The sequence below is a fragment of the Serinus canaria genome, chromosome 24 (assembly GCF_022539315.1).
Source record: "Serinus canaria isolate serCan28SL12 chromosome 24, serCan2020, whole genome shotgun sequence".
NCBI classification, from domain to species: Eukaryota; Metazoa; Chordata; class Aves; order Passeriformes; family Fringillidae; genus Serinus; species Serinus canaria.
Window position 1 is genome coordinate 983,674 of NC_066337.1, and position 12,467 is coordinate 996,140.

General features: G+C 53.3%; 1 protein-coding gene across 1 annotated transcript in view; it reads left to right on the forward strand.

Moving 5' to 3' along the window:
- ETS1 (ETS proto-oncogene 1, transcription factor) overlaps positions 1-12,467 on the forward strand; it is a 77,281-nt gene that overhangs the window by 14,604 nt on the left and 50,210 nt on the right. The window lies entirely within an intron of this gene.

The following is a 12,467-nucleotide window of genomic DNA, read 5'->3' on the forward strand; positions in this document are numbered from 1 at the left end:
CAAATGGAAAACTGAAAGCCTGGATTTTTGTCATTCTGTCGCCTCAGTGCAAATAATCCTCTCCAAGTGCTGAGCTGCAGCAGGTCCCAGCACCACTGAATGTCACGGTGTTAAAAATAGGTCAGAAACTGCTGTAAAATAGTTGATAGATGGTTAAGCATGTACTGTTAGTTTGGTTGTTATATTGTGAGAGGGGTCAAAGGGCAGTTATAAGAAATCCGCTACTCAAGGTACCGTAACCCACCTCAGTGAAGTGCACCACGAGCCAGCCTGAACAGAACTGTCATGGGCCAATCAAGGCCTAAAACCTTCATGTAAATGAAGGATCCAAACAGAAAGCAATCCAAAGGGACAAAAAACAGGATAAAAGGGGCATCTGAGCCAGGGAAGCTGTGCCGTTCCCCTGGGACATCGGGGCCGGCGCTGCTCCATCCTCGGCGGGAGCGCTCCTGCCCGGCCCGGGCCCCTGCTTTAGGCCTTTCTTTTATTATAATAAATGCTGGAATCACTTTAGTACCGGGAGTCTGGTCCCGTTTTCAACAACAGGGGTCCCTGGGTGCATTTTCCTCACCCGGGAAACAACAGGATCCACAGGAGCCAGCAACTCCAGCTCCCACTGACCTGAGAGCAGAGCAGGGGCTGCTCATGCTTCCCAGCAGATTCACACACACCACAGGCATCCCACAGCCCTGCAATTCGTTCCCAAGGCATGGAGGGATCTCCTCTCTTCACCAACAGACTGGAAAGTGCCCTTAACATAAAAAATGATGTGTGTCCTTCAGCAGCCCAGAGTGTCACAGAATCACAGAATAATGAGTTTGGAATAGACCTCCAAGATCATGAAGTCCAACCTATGAAGTCCAACCTATCAAGTCCCCCAGCACAGCAGCTGGGACTGGCCTTCAACTGGAGTCCATGGAATACCCAAAGATCCACAAAGGAAAAGTGAAAAACCCCCATTCCAGCCAGGCCCTAAACAGCCCCAGAGCCAGAGAGGCTGTGTCACCTCAGATCTGTGACCTGTGGGGACACTGGGCAGCAGAGCACCCTTTCCAGAAGGTTTGGTTGCCCGTGGCCAGCCCTGGTAGCAGCACTTGAGGGAGCTTTGCTGGACTGGTGAAGAGCAGGGAGGGCAGAGAAGTGAGGACAGATATTTGGAACAGCTTTCCCAGAGAAGTGGTGGAATCCTCATCCTTTGAAATGTTCAAAAAATGTGTCAATGTGGCACTGGGGAACACAGTTTAGTGGTGGACCTGGCAGTGCTGGGGGAATAGTTGGACTGGATGATCTTAGAGGCTTTCTCCAGCCTTTAGGATTGTCTGATTGTGTTTTCTTCCTGGAGGGACGATGTGATGCCAGGAGAGCACAGCAGGGCAGGCAGAGGGGCTGTGGGGAGCAGGGAACCCAGGACCCTGCAAACAGCCTGATCCTTTCAGCTGCTGGCAGCTCGGAGCACCTCTCTCTCCCTCCAGATGTTCCTCGTGTTTATGGCTGCTGCAGCAAGAGCCTGAACTCTCTCATTAATGCATTTCTCTCTCTCTCTTCTTCACATCGAAGCCAGAAGTCTCAGCTCCGAGGCTGCAGCTGGGAAGGAGCTGGGGTGAGGGGTGGGAGAGGGGAGGGAGGTGTGCGCCAGCCTCCCGGCCCATTCAGCTCCCCCTCCACCTCCTCCCCCCGAGTCCTCCCAAAATACACATGCCCCGCAAAAAGAAAAACACTGGCAGATTTTTTATTTCAGAAAGTAAACACTTAGGCCATGGGGGTCTGGAGGTTATGGGAAAAGAGGAAACCATTGGGCTAATCAGGCCGGGACACACTTCCCCTGCTGAAATAAAGCAGAAATCGCTGCCTCACAGGGCGCCGCTGTGGTTAACCCTGGGGCTGCCAGTGCCATCATGGAACATTTTCCCTCAATCCCTGGGATTTGGTGCCTTGTGGTTCACTGTGCTGGAAGCCCCGCTCTGCCCACTCCTTTTCCATCAGTCTCTGGGATCTGGTATCTCATGGTTAACCCAGGGGCTGCCAGTGCCATCATGGAGCGCTTTCCCTCAAGCCCTGGGATCTGGTGCCTTGTGGTTCACTCTGGGAGTGAACTGTGCACTGTGACTCAGTGCTCAGAGCTGGACCCTGCCCACTCATTTTCCCTCAATCCCTGGGATTTTGGGGCTCATGGTTAACCCAGGGGCTGCCAGTGCCATAGGGCACTGTGAGCTGGACCTTGCCCACAGGTTTTCCCCCAGTCCCTTGGTTTTGGTGCCTAATGGTTCACCCTGGTGCTGCCAATGCTGCAGAGCCCTGGGAGCCCAGAGCTGCCCACATGTTTTCCCTCAATCCCAGTTTTTGGGGTGGAAGGGGAGCCAGTGCTCTACAGCAGTCCTGTGACCCTTTGGGAATGAGCTGTTGGGAATTTTTAGTAGGAAATGAAGTTTTTCTCTGGTTTATGAGCCATCCTATAGAATTTCATCATTATTCTTGCCTGAGAACTTTGCCTGTCGGCTGCAAACCTCTGCAGAGAGGAAATCTCTCTCTGCTTGGATCAGCGGGATTTGGGCAATTTCTGCAGAGCTTTGAAGGGTTTTCAGAAACCTCCATTTTCCCATCCCTGCCAGATTTGCATGAGGTGTATAAATTATTAGATCGTGGCTTCTTTGGTCACAAACCATCCAGAGGGGGATCCTTCCTGCTCTCTTTTACTCCAGAGTCTGTAGAGCACATGGAATGTGGGATCTGGCCGGGAGATGGTAGACCCTGGGTGCTCCTACAGGACAAGGAATGGTCTCAGCCCAGAGGCCTTTGTACCAGCTTACAAAGACATCCCAATTATCCCTCTCAGAGCCTGGTCTTGGACTTCCCAGCTCCTTTCCCATCCTGAGCAGTGCTCTGGGAATGGGAATGGGAATGGGAATGGGAATGGGAATGGGAATGGGAATGGGTGTCACTCCCAGCTCTCACACCTTTTGCAGCTCTGTGTGTTTTTGGAAAAGCTGGCTCACTAAGCAGAGAATTTATAAATGAATATCAGAGACTGGCCACTGCTGGGAGCCAGGTGTGTTCCATCAGACCTTGTCCCTTTGCATCCTGCCAGGCCGGGATGGTCACAGCACCCAGATCCCTGCTGCCCCCAGGAACTCCAGATCTCATCCCAATGCCCACACTGCCATTCCTGAGGGAATTCCCAGCACGTTGAGCTGTCCCCCAAGCTTTCTCTCTGCCTGGAGTCACCGAGTAGGGCCTGAAAGCAAAAGCCAGCACGGAACAACCTCTAGCTGAGGGAAAGTGATCTTTCCATCAGAGCTGAGAAGGTTTTCCCTCAGTCCTGGGAGTGTGAGCGGGGGTGGTGAAAGGTGCCGTCACCGGTTCCTTGAGCCATCAGCCGCGCTCTTGCAACATTCCCACCAGGAGGCAAATCCCAGATAGCCGCAGCAGGGGAGCTGCAGACCTGCCGGGTCCCACCCTGCTATCTCAAGAATGCATTTGAACAGGAGCTGTTTCTGCAGCCTCTGGAGGTCGAGGCTTCAGATGGAAATCAGGCTCCAGAGACAGTCCCACGGGGCAAATTTCAGGATTTTTGGAGTTGGTGTTCAGCACAGATAAGCCCTCGAGAGCACAGATACTTTATCTGAGCTATTTGCATCACTTCAGCCTGAGAAACTGCTGTCAGACGTTTGGGGGAGGGAGGGGGGCAATTAGGATGCTCTTTTGGTTCTTTTAATTGTAATTTCCAAGACAGAGACACTTCTAGGAGGATGGGACTGTCCTGTGCCCCATCACAGCTCTGGGAGCTTGTCCAGGCTGGAGAGGGGAAGAGCAGCAGGAAGTGCCGGGCTTAGAGAAGCAAGGAGAGCATTAGGAGGGATATTCCTTGAAAACCCTGTAAGGGATTGCATCTCTCTGCTCTCCTTCTAAAATGAGACAGAAATCAGCACGAGCTGCCCCTACTGCCAGTTGGGAATGGATTCCTCCTTTTCTGAGCAGAGCCAGGGCTGAGCTTTCCAAAGGCTCTTTTTCCAGAGCCTGCTTTGTGCCTGTGATGTTTCTCACCTTACCTGGAGCCTCTGGAGGAAAAATGGGGTCCCTGATCTCTTGCTGCTCTCCCAGAGCCCTCTTCATCTCAGCTTTGCAGCAATGAGCTGTTGGACTGCAAGGACCCTGCAGTGGAACCTCCTCTTCCCAGAGGGTGGGGGAGTCATTCACCCAAGCTCTCAGTCCTGGTGACCCTTCCCAGCACCCATGGTCATGGAAACAGAGAAATGCCTTTCTCCCAGGTCTGTGTGATTCACTCTCCAGAATGGTTTGGGCTGGGGGCCCTTGAACCTCATCTTGTTCCCTGCTCAGGAACACCTTCCACTGGAGCAGGCTGCTCCAAGCCCTGTCCAGCCTGGCTTTTTATGGCAGAAGTGTTCTCAGGGATAATATCTAGGAGACCAGGCTGATCTTACAGCTGGGGTTTGGAAGGCCTTGGCTGTATCACTTACCAGCAAGTCTTTAGGAATCTAAACCCCACTGCTTTCCCTTGGATTGAGATCCCCAAATCCCTGCAGCCGCTCCTGTGAGCCCCTGCACAGCAGTTTCTCACGTTGGAGATGCAGATGATTAATTCAGTGCACATTTTATTGCCATACTTAATTCAGTGAGGTCAGGAGAGTGGCTGAGGGTCCCTGGAGAACGGGGCTGTGCAAGTGCTTCAGATTACACACACAAAAAGAGACGTCTGAAGTGAACCCTGGCTGCCGGCACAGCCAGCCCTGGAGCTGCCTGCAGCCTCCCCAGCACGTGCTGGAGTTTCCCAGCCCTCCAGATGGACCTTCCCCTGTGGGATTTGGGATCAATAGGCTTTGGGAAAGCTGCACTGGATCACTTTGGCTGTTTGACCAGAGCTGGAGCATGGTTCCTCTCTGTGCAGCTGCTCCTAGGAGGGACAGCCCCGTGGAAGCAGGCAGGGATAACGAGGCCCTGCGTATGCTGGGATGATGGCTTCTCTGGGGACAGCCATAGGACACTCCAAAATGCCTTCAGGGAGGGGTGGGAATGGCTTGGCATGGAGGGTGGACTTTGCACATGGGCTTACTTCCAGCTTTAGGCTCATGAAAGGAGCTTCTCCGTGCCCTGGGAGCTGCCTTTGGAGACCTCTGATCCCCAAAGGTCAGACAGGGCTTCTCTTTTGATGTTTTTCCTTCCCCTGTGATGCTGCAAGGGCAGGTTAGGATGCAAAGCTGGGACCTCCACAAATCCCTGTCAGGAGGGTGGAGCCTGGTGGGGATTGGTCTTTTCTCAGGGGTGACAAGGGCCTGGACAAGGGAAAACAGCCTCAGGTTGTGCCAGGGTTTAGTATTTAGGAAAAATGGAGAAAATAAACTGCTCCACCAAAGGGGAGATTTGATTTCTAAGGAGATCCAGCCCAAACTCCTTCTCCTTAACTCAGCAGCAGTTCTTCAGAAGTCAGGAATGCCTTTCTCCCAGGTCTGTTTGATTCACTCTCCACATCTGAGGTCCAAGTTGGGCCAGGGAGCTCTTGCTTGGTCAAACTGATGTCAGCACTGAGGTAGAAAAGGAAAAAAGGAAGAGATGCCCCAAGGGAGCCTGTTCATGGAAACATTCTAATTTGGTCAGTTCCAGGCATCTTGCAGAAGCTTCTGTGCTTGGGAGATTTCAACCCAGTTTTCCAGACTCCAGAGACAGGTCTAATTCTGGAAGGCAGTGATGGAAATAAAGCTGGCATCTCCTCCTGCCCTGGACCAGCTCCTCACCAGCTCCCCTGGGGTATCTGTGACATCTCCAGAGTGACCAGACCTGCTCTTCCCCTGCTTTGCATCCAGCCCCTGCCTGACCCCAGGAGAGCAGAGGCCTTGTGTGTCTGGCAGCTCTGGCTGTGTTTCCATCCAGGGAAGGAGCCACTCCATGGAAGTAGGAGCAGTAATCAGACTGACAGGATAATGAGGCAGCCCAGTAGCTTTGCTTTGCCTTCTCCTTGTGCCGAGTCCCAGGCTGGGTGTCAGCTCAGCCCCCATATCTTGAGAAAAAACCTCTCTTTTTTTTCTCTTTTCTCCTTGTTGCTGCCAAAACTGACAGATTGTTGGGCGGAAATCATCAATATTTTGTCAAAACCAAATCCAAATATTTCCAGCCAAACCTCAGTGTTTTCTGGTGCTGATGCACAAACAAATCTCCGTGGGAAATGCCAGCAGGGAAAGCAGATGGAGCAATGGGCTGCAGTGCTCTGCTGTCCTGGCTTTGCTTGGGATGTGTGGCTGAGGGGCTGCGAGGAGCAGGGTGGTTGAACCCAGGAGCTAAATTTGGGCTGCTCTGTGTTTATTCAGAGCACAGTGGTGTAAACAGCCGTGCTCTGCTGGCCTGCACGAGCAGCCTGGCCTGGGCAGTTCATCCCTCAGGGTCTGGAGTGCAGCAAGCACCGAAGTTCCCTCCCTGCTGTCCAGGAGCAGGATGTGCTGCTTCACCCCAGCCCCGCTCCGAGCTCAGGGAATGATTTGAGAGCTTTCACCCACCTGCTCCTGCCTGGCTGTGATCACCCTGCCCTTCTCCCACCACGTTTGCCCCCAGCCCCTGCATTTAGCACAGCCACACTTCCACAGCCATCCCTCTTCCCAAATCCCTGCTCCAGTGGCACTGGATCATGGTGGGAGGACTCTCCCCTCCACAGCCACCTGAAGTCAGGGTTTTGGGGCTCTCCCACGCCTGCTAAGAGCACCTTGCCCTCGCTGGCCATCGCTGCTGCTCCACACTTCATTAGCACCAGGGATGTTTATAAATGGCAGGATAATATTTTTCATTTCCAGTTTGGGTTTCCAGGGCAGCCACTTTCTGAAGCACTTAGGAAGTTTAGAGAAGACGAGGTTATATAAACGGTTTTCCCCCCCTGGGCCCTTATTAATCAAGTGGCTGTGGAGCCATTCCCAGAGCTTTGGGACCCAGGGCACTGGCTGGGTGAGGGGAGGCAGCTTTTACTTGGCTCCTGCCCTTTATTTGGGAGTTTGGGATGAATGGAGCTCTCAGACCTGCCCGTGGGGTTTGAAGCTGCTGGAGGGCTCAGGAGGCTGCTCCTGGGTTATGTTAAACTGACTTTGGGGCTGCACTCCTGTGTAGCCCCTTCTGGGCCTTCGTGTGAGCCATGGTATCTCTTTTAATGATGTTTTTCTGGCCCTGTGGATGCATCCCTGTGAAATTTGGTGTAAAATCTTTGCATTTCCTGAGTGCAGGGCAAATATGATTTCAACAACAGCATGCATCAAGTTGATCCCTGTGCTTTTGCAGTGAACCCCTATGGGTGTGCACATACACTGATTAATAATTCCCTGACACATTCCTAAAGCTTCCCAGGAGCTTTTTCCCACCCAAGCTCCACCAGGAGCCACTCTCCAGGGTGGATTTGGAAAACAGGAGCCAACTTTGGTTGCCATTAGAATAAAACCAAGCTCTGCCTCCTTCTCCTCTGCGTCCTTCCCCCTGCTGCCTCCTCTCCACAAGGGAATGAGGAATGGGGATTTTGTGTTTTCCTTGAGTGGATGGAGCAGCAGGTCCAGCTGCTTCCAGCCTGGAGCTGCAGGTCCACAGGAAATCAGCTCATTAATCTGCTGCTCCACCTTCCCAGTCCTCCAGGCAGGCTCTCCCAGTGTGAAAATGATGATTGAAATAGCCAGAGGTGGGAAATGATGATTTAAAGGGGGTAAAAGGGATATTTGCAACTATTGCTCATTGGGGCCTTGACAGAAGGGAACTGAATTTCTTCCGGGTCTTGGGAGTGTGTGAGGAAAGGTGCTGAACATCTGGAGTGATTTAGGAGTTCTGGGCTGTTGTGCTGGAGCTCAGCCTGAGGAGCAGAGCTGGGATGGGGAGAAAATCCTGCCATGGCTTTTGGCTCGAGCTGGTGCAGATTGGGTGTTCAGGTCTATGTCCACCTCCCCAGGGATGGTTGTGGTGGCCCAGGACATTTCAGGCAGCCCTGGGGTGTTTGATGCGTCATCTGAGTGGATTTTCTTCACTTCCCAGAACTTTTGGGATTGGAAAGAAACTCCAAGCCCCAGAGGTTATTCTGTTTCATCTCACAGAACACAAATCAGCTTCCCAGCTTCCCTTTGGCCTCCTCCTTATCCAAGACCTTCCCCTCCCACAGAATCCTCCTCGAGGAGGTGAACTAACTGGGTGAAAAGAGCTTGTTAACAAATTATTTTTAATAGGCTTTTTTTTTTTTTCCATTTTGCAATTCCTTCCTATATTAAAAGTGCAAAAATAGAAAGTTTTAGCTGTGCTTGAATGACACAACATTTTCCTTGTTTATTTTCTTTCCCCTGCTTTAACCCAATGAGAAGTGTGGGAAAAGGAAAAAAACCTTACAACAAACTGCTCTGTATCAGCCAGGAACATATTTAGAAAAATATTTGCATCTGATTTTTCCTTCCAGCCACCAGCAAAGCATGAAAAATAATAAATAAATCATCTGTTTTCATGGCTTTTGCTGCAGGCAGCTGGGAGGTGGATGGGGAAGCAGAGTGTGCTGAGCCCTCCTGGATCCCAGGATCTCTGCTCAGCAGCTCCCTGAGGATGGGATGAGGGAATGGCTTCAGCCTGGAGCAGGCTGGGTTTGATGGGATCTCGGGAAGGAGTTAATCCCTGGGAGGGTGGGCAGGCCCTGGCACAAAGAAGCCGTGGCTGCCCCTGGATCCCTGGAAGTGTTCAAGGCCAGGGCTTGGAGCAACCTGGGACAGTGGAAAGTGTCCCTGCCATGGCAGGACTGGCACTGGATGAGATTTAAAGCCCAGAAATCCGCGGCGCTGCTGCCGTGGCTGTCCCGGGGTGACCGTGTCCCCTCGGGAGCCGCAGTTCCCTGCCCAGCAGCTGTCTGCTCCCATTCACACCCGCAAGGATTTAGGACCTCGGCGAGCTAATCAGGAGACGCTCCCGGGGAGAGAGGCGTGTTATTTAATTAGCTGCACAATGGGCTGGCTGGGAGGCACGTGGTGGCTCTGATGGCAGGAGATAGATGTCCTTTTAGCCGGCCTAATTGTTGGGAAATAGCGGGGGCTTTGTTCAGCCCCAGCGTGGGCTCTGTGATCTCGCAGAGCCCAGGGGCTGCCCGCTTATAATTTTAGACAGATCTATTCAAGGCTGCCCTGCAGCGCGGGGCCGAACAAGCCGGGCATTGTTGCAGAGCCAGGAGCTGTGGCCAAGAAAACCACCCCGAAAAACCCAAACACGTGTAGGGAGGAATATTTCCCTGGCGCTTATTCACTGCCAGGCCAGGTTGCCAAGCACGGACAATTGCGGGAGAGGAGGTTTCCAGCGCCGGGCGAGGGTTTTTCCTCTTTGAGAGGCTTTGGCAAGCGGATCCCTCAGCCTGGAGCGACGCTGGGGGTGCCTCTGCTGACAGAGCCTCTCTGGGGAGGGCAGCGTCTCCTCCTGGAATTTCCGTGCTCTGGACATGGTGTGCATGGGATAATCCTGCCCATCCCTGAATTATCTCTCTAGTGTGCACCTGTCACCTCGTGGCCTTGGCAGGACAGTGGTTGGGGATGGAGAGACCTTCCTTGGCTGCTGGATCTTGGTTGGTTGTGCCTTCCAGAGTCCTGTGGAACAATCCCAGTCCTCTCTCCTAAATCTCTCTCTAGAGAGATCCCATCACAATCCCCAACCCCTGAGCTTTTCCTTTGGGGTTGCTGAACTCCCAGCTCCTTAGGAAGGGAGAAAGTGTCATTTAAAAAGGGGGATGGAGGCACAAAGGTGGAAATATTGGCCAGGAATTAAACCTCCATCACTTGAACCCCTCTGTTCTGGCCCTGGTGTTAAAGTGGGGGTCACTGCAGGCCTGTGGTTTATTTTCCTGGGCTGATCACTTCCAACTGGCTGCCAGCATGGCATTATCCTGGTGGCTGCCACTTCTCAGGCTGTGGATTCTACTCCAGAGCTTGGAGCTGGACTGACCTCCCTTGGGAAGTGCTGGTGTGTCTCTTGGACCTCGGTAAAGTGAAACGTGGCTGTTCCTCGGTGTTTGGTGAAGCAGTGGGTGGTGTTTGGGTGGTGATGGGTTTTTGAAAGATGGAAAGGGCAGATAAGTGTCAGTGATCACAGTCTGGCTGTCAGGAGACCATTTGTGAGCAATGATTCCTTTGGCTCTCCGTTGTAATCCCCTCCGATGTATCCCAGGGGAGGGAATTTCAAGGGCTACCAGGGATCAGTTCAGTAAGGAGAGACTGCTGGATGCCAAGAGCACAGCCACAAGCAGAGCTGTGCTGCTTAAACCTGAGCTGGCTGCTTTGTTTGTGCTCTGAAGGAGAGAGATCTGAGCCAGGAGATCTGAGCAAAGGCAAGAGAGGTGCCCTGCAGGTGGGATTTGGTGGGTATTGGCTGCACATGCTCGGTGGAATTTGGAATATCGGGAGTTCAGCAGCAAAACCTTCCAGGATGTGTTTACCCAGAGCCCAGTGTTGTGACTTGAGGGGAGGGGGAAATGTCCGGAGAGCAAACAGGACTGCAGAGCAGCTTATGAGGATTTTCCATCCAGCCCCTGCTCCCAGCAGGGACGCGAGGGAGTGCCAGCAGCCCTGCCAGGGCATTCCCATCGGGATGGCATTGCCGGAGCCTGGAGCAGCTCCTCAGGTGCGGGATCAGCAGCCCTGAGAAGGCAGGAGCGGGAGGCACTCGGAGGTGCTCAGGCAGCCTGAGAGACTCGCTCGGGACCCCGGGTGTGTGACACGGCTGTGGCTCTGTGTGCCGGGCCCTGACCCCCGCTGGCCACAAAGCGGCTTTTGTGAGCCCTCCCCGCCGGGACTTAATGAGAGCAGGAGCCGCGGAGGCTCGGAGCCCGGGGACAGTCGCTGACAGGAGGGCATTGTGGCCGATGGCCCAGGCTGGGCATCCCAGCGGGAGCACTGCCCTGCTCCTCCTGCCGCCAGCGCCCAGCCTGGGGCACTCTCTGTGCCTCCAGCCCGCAGCGAGGGGACCCCAGGGGCCACACTGGGGTACAGTCACCACCTCCGGGACCCTGAGCCGGCTCTGGGAGCGGCTCCCGCAGCCCGCCCGGGGCACACGCAGGATGTGCCACCAACGAGCTCTGCTTCCATGCCCGAGCCAAAAACGGGAGGCTGGAGTCAGCGGGGCTAACCCAGCCTCCTCTTACCAAAATACTCCAATACTTCCCAGCTATTACGGCGCTTGAAAGAATTTCTCGTATCATTTTAAATTCCAGGAAAGGTATCTCCCGGGGGAACGGCCGCGGCAGCTGCCTGCTCTTTCCTCTCATTGCACAGGGCCACCTCCACACCCAGGGCCACCTCCCTGCTCTTTCCTTTCTTGGAGTGGTGGCTGCTGCTCCTTCCAACAATGTCCCCGTTACGATAAATCCTTTCATGTATCCGTTTCTCCCTGGAATTGCAGGACAGGGTTGTGTTTTTTTTTTTTTTTTTCCTTTCCCCTTTGCTCCTGATTTTTGTCTCATGCCCTCTGGGTATTGTTTACTTGACAAAACATCAAACCCAATCCCTGACCACTCGCGGTCATTAAAAATCCCATGGCAGTTTTGGGGAAGGCTCCAATTTGGCTAATTACGTTCTGCCATAAATATCCCCCTGCAGTTTTAATTGGATATGGTGTTCTTCATTTCCTGGCCATTACAGCTGGGTGGATGCTCCACGTTATTACGTGGCCGTTGTATTTCACCCCATGTTTTGGTAGCAGCAGTGCTCGGAAAAGCTCCCTCTCCAGCCCAGAAGTTTCACCTAATTCCTGCTGGAATGAGAATGGGGAAATGCGAGGGAAAGGAGAAGCTGGCCCAGCTCCACGGCATCTGAAGGAGAGCCAGCTGCTGCCCTGGGCTGGGACACTAGTGACTTTGGCCGTGGAGAAATGAAAGAGCCATCTCAGCCAGGAGACAGGTCATGGAAGAGCCGTCCTCGCGTTCGAAATCACAGCAAAGGCTCCGCTCTCCTAACACCTTTCTTCAGTGCTAAATGAATAATAATTATTCTTGTTCTGTTACCCCAAGGTTAGTCAGAGGCCCTGGGAACAATGGGGCATTACTGCCCATCCTCTCTTTGTTCGCAGCAGTTGCAAACAGTGGGGCTGCGCTGCGGAGGGAGGGCAGATGGTTATCGCCCATCTTTGGGCTGCAGGGCCGTTCTCCAGCCCGGCATCCTCCCTCCCGAACGGAGCCTGAATGGATATTCACGTTCCTAACGACACAGTGGAAAACGAGGGTGAGACTTGGATGGGGAAGAGGAAAGATTTTCCTCAAGCCTGTGAGCAGCAAATAGGAACCAGTTGCTGAGGCGAAGTCATGTTTGGCAGGTCTTGGACTCGGAATGGTCACATCCCAGCTGAAGAAACTAATCAATGGATTCCTTCCATGCCTTCTGCGAACACTGAGCCATTGAGCGGCTCAGCTGGAGCTCAGAGCCAGGGCTTTCATGTTGCAGCTCTGAAGTGAACACAAATTAAGGCGGCTGCTGGGATGGAGTTCG